The sequence below is a fragment of the Lolium perenne genome, chromosome 4 (assembly GCF_019359855.2).
Source record: "Lolium perenne isolate Kyuss_39 chromosome 4, Kyuss_2.0, whole genome shotgun sequence".
NCBI classification, from domain to species: domain Eukaryota; kingdom Viridiplantae; phylum Streptophyta; class Magnoliopsida; order Poales; family Poaceae; genus Lolium; species Lolium perenne.
Window position 1 is genome coordinate 96,592,134 of NC_067247.2, and position 10,457 is coordinate 96,602,590.

The 10,457-nt window shown below is 39.2% G+C and overlaps 1 long non-coding RNA gene across 1 annotated transcript; it reads left to right on the forward strand.

Moving 5' to 3' along the window:
• Positions 1 to 974: 974 nt before the first annotated feature.
• Positions 975 to 2,354, forward strand: LOC139830492 (uncharacterized). The gene is made up of 2 exons (XR_011742684.1): positions 975 to 1,646; positions 1,984 to 2,354. It is a non-coding gene; the product is annotated as an uncharacterized lncRNA (long non-coding RNA).
• The last annotated feature ends 8,103 nt before the right edge of the window (positions 2,355 to 10,457 follow it).

Here is a 10,457-nt window from a genome sequence, read left to right on the forward strand (position 1 = left end):
TCATATATCTGTACGGTCTGCCGATTAAAACACCCATGATTGATGTCTCAATGATCTGTGATATGCAATCTATGATCTTTGCTCTTTTACTATTTTACTACTGTATATTCTCCTAATAACTACTCCCTCAAATAATTCTTTATCTCATTAGTATACATTATAAGCCATCCATATATGCCCCTTGTAAGTGATTAGCATTTCAAGTGCACTTCTGTCAATACAATTTGTTGACATGGGTCGAGCTCATTTATCTTTATAATGTTGTTGCTACATCAACTTTATTAACCTATTTAACATGGTTCGATCACTGCATGATACTTTCCTAACATAGCATGGGTCGATAGCATTACTGCAGTCATGTGCAGTAGTTGACTTTAGCTTGATAGGTATTATCCAACCAAATAAGCATTTCTCCCTTCTATATCTTGTTGTCAATTACCTGTTTCTTTTTCACTAATAGTGTTTTGTTTCTGTCAATTACTCGTACTATTTGTCTCTCTCCAATAGAGTATTTGCTGGTAGTTATGCCCCCTTTTGTTGTTCTATTGTTCACGCTGGCTGCTAAGAGATTAACTGCTAGTTAAATTTGCTCTTATTTGCTTAATAATAGAATTAGAATTGTTCTAGTAACATATATGTTGTCACTGGTTGCCTCTCTATAATCATACATAATGTTTGTGAAGAAGCCAGGAGTAATCATTATAGGTTTCTGTACTCCATGTTTTCCATCTAATTGTGGTAGACCTGGGCCTACAACGAACTAGTAGTGGGTCATACATAATTATGCTTCTGCTTTGAATAGTCTCATTTTATTGCGAACTTTCTGTTTGAGCAAAGAAAGAAACACAATAACTGAGCAATGATGCTTATTGTTCTTTTGTTTATTTTTCAGATGTGAAGGAGTAGACCTGATGCTTACCTGTGTGATGGAGCGCATCAAACACGGCCACGGCATCGCGTTTGCAGTGTGAGTTCTCCGCAGCGGCACTTCCTTCTATGGAGTAGATAAGTGTTTGGTTTTCTTTGTTATCAAGTTGATAGGCCATGTTACCGTGACGTTATTCTGTGACATGGAATCTATGGTCTGCATAGCATTGTATGAGCATATGGTTCAGTCTATGTTATGTTCCTTAATGGTCACCGCTGTACATGTTCCTTTCTGTTTGGAGTCTGATATAAGCGATAATGATCTCTGTAAAATTAGTAATGTCCCAAGTCATGCATTCTCTGAAGAAGTACATGCTTATATTTGAGCGAATTTTTTTTTAAGCGATGCAGTAGACTAGTAGTATTGTTTAATGAATTATTCTTATTCTCATGGTCTCGGTTGTATACATTGTTGATATACTATACATCATATTTTCCTCCAGTAGCAGTAGTATTACTACTAGTTTACTATATAGTCATATAGTATACCACATGTATACATGATATTTTCCTCCAGTAGCAGTATTACTAATGGTTTATGTATAGCCATATAAGTATACCATGTCTAAAAAAATTCGTTTCTATCATCAATTTGGTAGCCCAGGTCCTCAAGTACTTAATATGTACATCATGAGCTTTTATAACTTATTTTGAGTTTGCTTTTAACACCTTGGCCTTGTTATTCGAGAAGATGCCACTGGCAACATACTTGGCCACAGGTGAGTTCTTATCTTGGGTACAATCTTGATTCTGCTGGTGGTGTATTGGCTTACTTGGAAGTTGTATGTAGTAGTCAAAGGCAAATATTTCTTTAGCAAATGAGGTTATTCTGCTCCGCATGTTTGCTTATTTTGTTTGGTCAAGTGTCTATATTGTTTCTATAAAAGGCAATTCTGAAATTTGATATTTTCGAACTGTAGTCCAGCTTGTTCTGTAATGTGTGTTTCTTATAATGAACATTCTATTATTTTGACGCTGCAATTGTAGAAGAACTATGACGATATCTTTCTGACATGTTTGCTTATCTCACAATTTTTAAAAACTTTCGAATTGCAGGAGCAGTACAAGAACAGGAAGATTCAGTGCTACTGTTACTGAACTACACGGCCAGGTGGTTGTAGGTAGCCATCTGTTGGGAAATAATGCTGGAGCGAGCGGTGCACACTGGAAGCAGTTGGCAGGTTGCCGTGATCACATCAACTATTATCTAGCTTGTTGCCTACAAGAAGTCCTGATGATGCAGCAGCTACAAGGCGGACCTGTAGGTTGGGAGAGGTCATGCTAATGCAGTTGACAGGCGTTTGATAGCTATGTTATTATTGCGTTTGATAGCTATGTTATCATTGTATTTATCTGACTAAAGCCGTGGAAATAGTGTAACGGATTTGGATTTCTTGTATTCTTCAGTTCTGATTAAATTACTTGTTTTTAATTATTCTTAAATCGTAGGAAAATAAACCTGAGAATTGGAAATGGAAAGAGAGAAGCCAAATAAACTTGAAAAAGGTTGTTAAGAGGCTGAGGCCCAAACAACAAACGGACCCAATAAAGGCAAAACCCAGAAGGCTAATGGGCTAAGAAAGGTTGAGGTCTAGCGAAATGGCTGGTATTAATGGGCTTGGCCCATGTTGACAAATGAAATGGACTGGGCTGATTTTGTATTACGACGATTTGATTTCGTCATAATTTTGCCACGTAGATTGGCCATGTAAGATCTGACATGGCATGGAAAAATCGCTAGTAACGATATTAGATCGTCATAGATGTTATGACAATGCAATATCGTCATAGACGACCATGACGATTTCAAGTAGAAGGTCACATTCGTTGATTACTGACGCCCCGTTTTTGACGATCTAATTTTTGTCATAAGAACGTCATATATTAAATGTAGTGACGATCCAGTGACGAAAATGGAGTGTCGCAAGTCAACACATTTCTTGTAGTGGAGGGTGCGCATCGACGCGGTCGCTCGAAGGCGCGAGCAGCGGCGGTAGTCAGGGCCACGGCCACGAGCCGGATGCGAGCGTGCGGAGCCGCGCGAGCAACGGCGGTGGTCGGGGCGACAGCCACGAGTCGGGTGCGATGGCACGGAGGTGCGCGAGCAGAGGCGTGTAGGGATTCGTTGCATAGAAAACAAAAATTTTCCTACCGCGAGAACGCAATCCAAGCCAAGATGCAATCTAGAAGACGGGAGCAACGAAGGGATGATCAAGACTAACCCTTGAAGATTTCCAAAGCCTATAAGAGTAGGCTCTTATTGCTGCGGTAGACAATCACTTGCCGCTTGCAAAAGCGCGTAGAAGATCTTGATCACGGTGCCACGATCGGGCAGCACCTCCGTACTCGGTCACACGTTCGGTGTTGATGACGACGTCCTTCTCCCCGTTCCAGCGGGCAGCGGAAGTAGTAGATCCTCCTCGGAATCCCGGCAGCACGACGGCATGGTGGCGGTGTTGATGGAGATCTCCGGCGGAGCTTCGCTAAGCATATGCGGGAGAGGTGGTGGAGGAGGGGTGCTAGGGTTTGGGAAGAGGGGCGCCGGCTAGGGCACCCTTGAGGGGTGCGGCCATGGTGGTGGCTTGAGTGGCCGGCCAGCCCCTCTCTCCCCCTCTTTATATAGGTGGAAGCCCCAAGGTTTAGGTCAAAGTGTCCGAATAAGACCCCAACAAAAAACCTTCCAAGTGTCCAAACCTAGGGGGAGTGGGACTCCCCCCTTTCCTTGGTGGGGTGGCCGGCCACCATGGTGGGGAGTCCACTTGGGACTCCTCCTCCCTTAGGCTGGCCGGCCAAGGTGGGTGGAGTACCTCTGGGACTCCACCTTCCACCCTTATTTCTTCCGGACTTTTCTAGAACCTTCTAGAACCTTCCGTAGAACCTTCCGGATCATTTTAAATCTTATAAAATGACTTCCTATATATGAATCTTATTCTCCGGACCATTCCGGAACTCCTCGTGATGTCCTGGATCCCATCCGAGACTCCGAACAAAACTTCGAACTCCATTCCATATTCCATATCTACTTAAACGACATCAAACCTTAAGTGTGTCACCCTACGGTTCGTGAACTATGTAGACATGGTTGAGACTTCTCTCCGACCAATAACCAATAGCGGGATCTGGAGATCCATAATGGCTCCCACATATTCAACGATGACTTAGTGATCGAATGAACCATTCACATACGATACCGATTCCCTTTGTCACACGATATTTTACTTGTCCGAGGTTTGATCATCGGTATCTCTATACCTCGTTCAACCTCGTCTCATGACAAGTACTCTTTACTCGTACCGTGGTATGTGGTCTCTTATGAACCATTCATATGCTTGCAAGCTATTAGACGACATTCCACCGAGAGGGCCCAGAGTATATCTATCCGTCATCGGGATGGACAAATCCCACTGTTGATCCATATGCCTCAACTCATACTTTCCGAATACTTAATCCCACCTTTATAACCACCCATTTACGCAGTGGCGTTTGATGTAATCAAAGTACCTTTCCGGTATAAGTGATTTATATGATCTCATGGTCATAAGGACTAGGTAACTATGTATTGAAAGCTTATAACAAATAACTTAATGACGTGATCTTATGCTACGCTTAATTGGGTGTGTCCATTATATCATTCACATAATGACATAACCTTGTTATTAATAACATCCAATGTTCATGATCATGAAACGATGATCATCTATTAATCAACAAGCTAGTTATACAAGAGGCTTACTAGGGACTCCTTGTTGTTCACATAACACACATGTATCAATGTTTCGGTTAATACAATTATAGCATGATATGTAAACATTATCATAAACTCAAAGATATTATAATAACCATTTTATTATTGCCTCTTGGGCATATCTCCAACAGTCTCCCACTTGCACTAGAGTCAATAATCTAGTTTACATTTGTAAAGATATAACACCTTGGCCTTCCGGTGCTTTATCATGTTTTGCTCACGGGAGAGGTTTTAGTCAACGGATCTGACATGCTCAGAACCGTATGTATTTTGTAATTCATTTGCGTCTCAACGCATCACTCATTTCCAAATGAGTCGGCATTAAATATGTTTGGTCTTCTGGTGGAACCTTAATTCCGCGGTCTGAAATATGTCACTACACACAATATAGCTTCAAAGTTCTGACTCTGTCGGAACTACACCAAGTTCTAAAAGAACCTTGTGACTTAACATCCTTTGTCATTGTCAAAACAATGACATACTCTGCTTTCTTTTGTAGAATCCGTCACAATATTTAGAACTCTTCTAAATCTAGCATGGACAACTTCTAGCTCATTGTGCTACCTTTTAAACAACACTTAGTCTAATTTGAAATTGATTTTTTATTTTCATATGTGTCAAAACAAATATCGGTGCAACACTTTACAGCGATTTGTTTGTCATTTCTTCATACAAAAACTATATATATATATTCTTGGTTCTTCTTAAGTACTCAAGAATATTCTTACTGTTTTTCAATGATCATTACATGAATCATTCTGGTATATGCTCCTAACTTTTTAGAGCACAAGATATCTGATTATGTACATATTATTCATGATCTAAAATCACTCATGTGTTTTTACTCATCGAGTGTCAGATACACTCAAGTGTTGTTAAAACTTAACATGACAAGAATATTTTCTTAATATTTCTATATTGAACTATTTCAATATCTATTCTATGTACTTTGACTTAAACATATTATGTGTTTCAATCTATCTTCATAGATCTTGACACTAAATTTGTTTCAGTCCATATCCTTTCATTGAAGTTAATTTCTCAATGAAAACTTTTTTAATCAAGTATATAATTACATCATTTATAACCAACTATATGTCATCTACATAAAGTATTATAAATATGTCTCAGCGCTCCCACTTAATTTCTTGCAAATGCAAGTCTTTTCATCGTCTCTGATGAAATCAAAAACTCTTTGACTATTTCATCTGGTGAAGATTCCAACTCCATGATACTTACTTCATCCAATTGAAGTTTGTATACCTATCTAGTATTCCACGGACCAGCAAAACTCTTGGTTGTATCTTGTATACACCTTTAATACACACTTCTGATAAGTAATGTATTTTGCCATCCTACTATCATATCTCATAAAAGAAAAATGTAGTGATTACTAGAATAATCCACATAGACTATAAGCATTGCTACAGAAGATCTAATCTTATTGTATTCAACTCTTTGAACTTTGTCGCAAACAACTTTTCGACAAGTCAAGCTTCATCTATTTTATAGATCCATTTACTTTCAATAAGTATTCATCTATTTTGGATTTCATGGCGTATCGCCATTTTAAACGGAGTCAGGGCCCATCATAACTTCTTTGTTTGTAGTTGGTTTATCATTGTTCAAAATCAATCCTTTGTCCACAAATCATTTATTTGATCACAAAGTAAACCATACCTACAAGGTTCAATAAGTACTTCGATCTCCATGGCTAAAACTCTTTGTAGTCATCGGAGCCATGATTGTCGTGGCCACTTCCGGAACCAATTCTGATGCTGCGCTACTCTGATCATTATGCTCAGGTTCATAAACCTTATCAAGTTCTACTGTCCTCCCACTCAAATACTTCGCTAGAAACAATTTCTTCGAAATAAGAAACATTGACAAACACTTTTGTCTTTGTCTACATAGTGGGAAGAATTCCCAATCAATTCTCTGGGATAACCAACAAAGACATTCATCCAATTTTGGTTGTAAACTTATTTACTTATGCTATGCATACCAAAATTTTAAGAAAAGACTATTAGGATTCATACCCATGCCATAACTCGTATGGTGTCATTTCAACGGATCATGATGATGCTCTATTAAGTGTAAAAGCGGTAGTCACTAAAGCATAATCCACAAAAAATATAATGGCATCAATATTTTATCTCATCATTGATCCAACAAGGTTTGGATACATCTCTCGGATACTATATCATCATTATGATACTCCAAGAAATGTGAGTTTTAGAACAATTTCATGACTCTCTTAGATGTTCGCTAAAACTCGTAATTGTAATATTTTCCCAATGATCCAATCATAAATATTTGATTTTTCTATTACGATGATTTCCACTTCATGCTGAAATTTATTTGAATCCATTCAAATGTTTCAAACTTCTTCCTTATCGAATATATCCACATATATATACTCAATTTATTGTTGGAAGTTTTCATGAAGTAGAAGAATCTCCCGCACACAACTATGCCTAGTGAACCACATATATCATCATGTATGTTTTCACTAAGTTAGTTGCCTGTTCAACTCTTGGCCTATGAACGGTATCTTAATCATTCTCTTTAGAAAAGATTTGCAAGCGCCAAATGATTCAAAAATCAAATGACTCCAAAAATCCATTTGCATGGAGTTCCTTCATGCGTTCCTTTCTAACATGACCTAAATGGCGGTTCCACAAATAAGTGGAATTCAAATCATTTGCCTTATGGCATTTTAGCGTCAGTGTTATGTATGTGTGTTTCACCATTAAGATTTATAATAACTTATCCATAGTACATGGAGTAATGTCATAATTTGAACAACTCATTGTTTTCATTTGACCAGAGCAAAATAACAATTATTAAGTTCTTTATTATAAATTCTAAGGGCTAGATAGAATGCCAACGACGAACATAATAACACTTTATTTTTGTTCCAGACGTGCATTCCTATCATATTCCTTGTCAGTCACTTAGGCCATTGTATTCTTGTATTGCGTTGTTTTGTATGACACTTCATACCAACCAATATAGTACTAATACCCAAGAATTTCATAGTGTGACCTAACTAGGAATACAACCATAACATGTATATCATTTATATACACCTGAGCTAGACTTTCTAGTCTTTTCTTTCTTTCTACCAAAATATCTTTTGCAGTTTCTCTTTTAGCTTTCCTCATTATTCAGAAAAACACTTCAACATCAATAACTTCTAGGTTTGTTGGTCTAATACCAATAATCTTGAGGTTCTTATTTTGAAGTTGATCATCATATGAAAAGTGTTCTAGATTTCACTATTAGTAACTTTGTAATACGATGAACAATTTCACTCATAATTTTATCCATCAATTCATTACAACTTTCTGAGACCATGTCTGTACATGCTAGGCTCATAAAGTTTAACCTTAGTATTCGTATGTGCAAATCTGGTTTGCACCCGTTGTATGCACACGTAGAATCTATCACACCCGATCATCACGTGATTCTTTGATACGACGAGTCTTTAGCAACGGTGCATACTAAGGATGATAACTTCATGGATATGCGAATATCGTTAGTGCCCCAATAGTTGGAGGATTGTGACGCCTGGCGTCTTCAACCTTCATACATTCTCATAAAACTTATGAGTTTATGTAGTCTCACCAAATTTATATTCTATCATCTTGCAATAAGGTCTTAGATATCACATATATCTCATACCTTGATTATTTCTGAAAACTAAATTTTCATCTCCTTACTTTTCAAACAGATTTGAACTTCAAGTTTCATGGAGACAGGATAACTTTAGGTAATAATTGAAACCATAGCTCTTTGAATCAACAATGTGAGGTTTACTAAAAATTTGCTATAAGACTTAATCAATTCTTGATTCTTTAACAATACGGTACCAATCCGTAAAGTTTCTTGTCAGATTTTAACAGTATTTCTATCTCAATTACAAGACTAGCGCATGGTAGAAAAACGGATGCCAATACTACAAAATTAATTCAAAATACTACTCAGACTATGTTTATGATAATTAGTTCATGTTTTAATCTAATTACTAATGAACTCCCACTTAATACAACATCCCTCATAGTTGTTAAGTGGTACACGATCCACATCCACTACACCAAAACCGATCATCACGTGAGATGATGTAGCTTCAATGGTGAACATCAACATGTTGATCATATCATCCATATGACTCGTGTTCAACCTTTCGGTTTCCGTTGTCCCGAGGCCATGTCTGTACATGCTAGGCTCGTCAAGCAAACCCAAGTATTCCTCGTGTGCAACATGGCTTACACCCGTTGTATGTTGAGTTTATCACATCCGATCATCACGAGATGCTTCAAAACGACGAACAATACAACGGTGCATACGAGGGGAGAACACTTTATTTTCTTGATATTAATGTGAGGGATCATCTTATAATGCTACCGTCGCGTTCTAAGCAAAATAAGATGCATAAAGGATTAACATCACATGCAATTCATATGTGATATGATATGGCCCTTTAGTCTTTGTGCCTTCGATCTTCATCTCCATAGCACGGACATGATCTCCATCATCAACGGGCATGATCTCCATCATCATCGGCGTAGCGTTAAGGTCCATGGCGCCGTCTTCATGGTTGTTCACCTCATGTAGCAACTATTACAACTACTTTGAAATACTACTCAACATGAAAATTAAAGACAACCATAAGGCTCCTGCCGGTTGCCACAATACAATAATGATCATCTCATACATATTCATCATCACATTATAGCCATATCACATCACCAAACCCTGCAAAAACAAGTTAGACGTCTCTAATTTGGTTTGCATATTTTACGTGGTTTAGGATTTTCGAGAGAGATCTAATCTACCTACAAACATGAACCACAACGGTGATACTAATGTTGTCAATAGAAGAGTAAATTGAATCTTCACTATAGTAGGAGAGACAGACACCCGCAAAGCCTCTTATGCAATACAAGTTGCATGTCGAACGAGGAACAAGTCTCATGAACGCGGTCATGTAAAGTTAGTCCGGGCCGCTTCATCCCACTATGCCACAAAGATGCAAAGTACTCAAACTAAAGATAACAAGAGCATCAACGCCCACAAAACCATTGTGTTCTACTCGTGCAACCATCTATGCATAGACACGGCTCTGATACCACTGTAGGGATTCGTTGCATAGAAAACAAAAATTTTCCTACCGCGAGACGCAATCCAAGCCAAGATGCAATCTAGAAGACGGGAGCAACGAGGGGATGATCAAGACTAACCCTTGAAGATTTCCAAAGCCTATAAGAGTAGGCTCTTATTGCTGCGGTAGACGATCACTTGCCGCTTGCAAAAGTGCGTAGAAGATCTTGATCACGGTGCCACGATCGGACAGCACCTCCGTACTCGGTCACACGTTTGGTGTTGATGACGACGTCCTTCTCCCCGTTCCAGCGGGCAGCGGAAGTAGTAGATCCTCCTCGGAATCCCGGCAGCACGACGGCGTGGTGGCGGTGTTGATGGAGATCTCCGGCGGAGCTTCGCTAAGCATATGCGGGAGAGGTGGTGGAGGAGGGGTGCTAGGGTTTGGGAAGAGGGGCGCCGGCTAGGGCACCCTTGAGGGGTGCGGCCATGGTGGTGGCTTGAGTGGCCGGCCAGCCCCTCTCTCCCCCTCTTTATATAGGTGGAATCCCCAAGGTTTAGGTCAAAGTGTCCGAATAAGACCCCAACAAAAAACCTTCCAAGTGTCCAAACCTAGGGGGAGTGGGACTCCCCCCTTTCCTTGGTGGGGTGGCCGGCCACCATGGTGGGGAGTCCACTT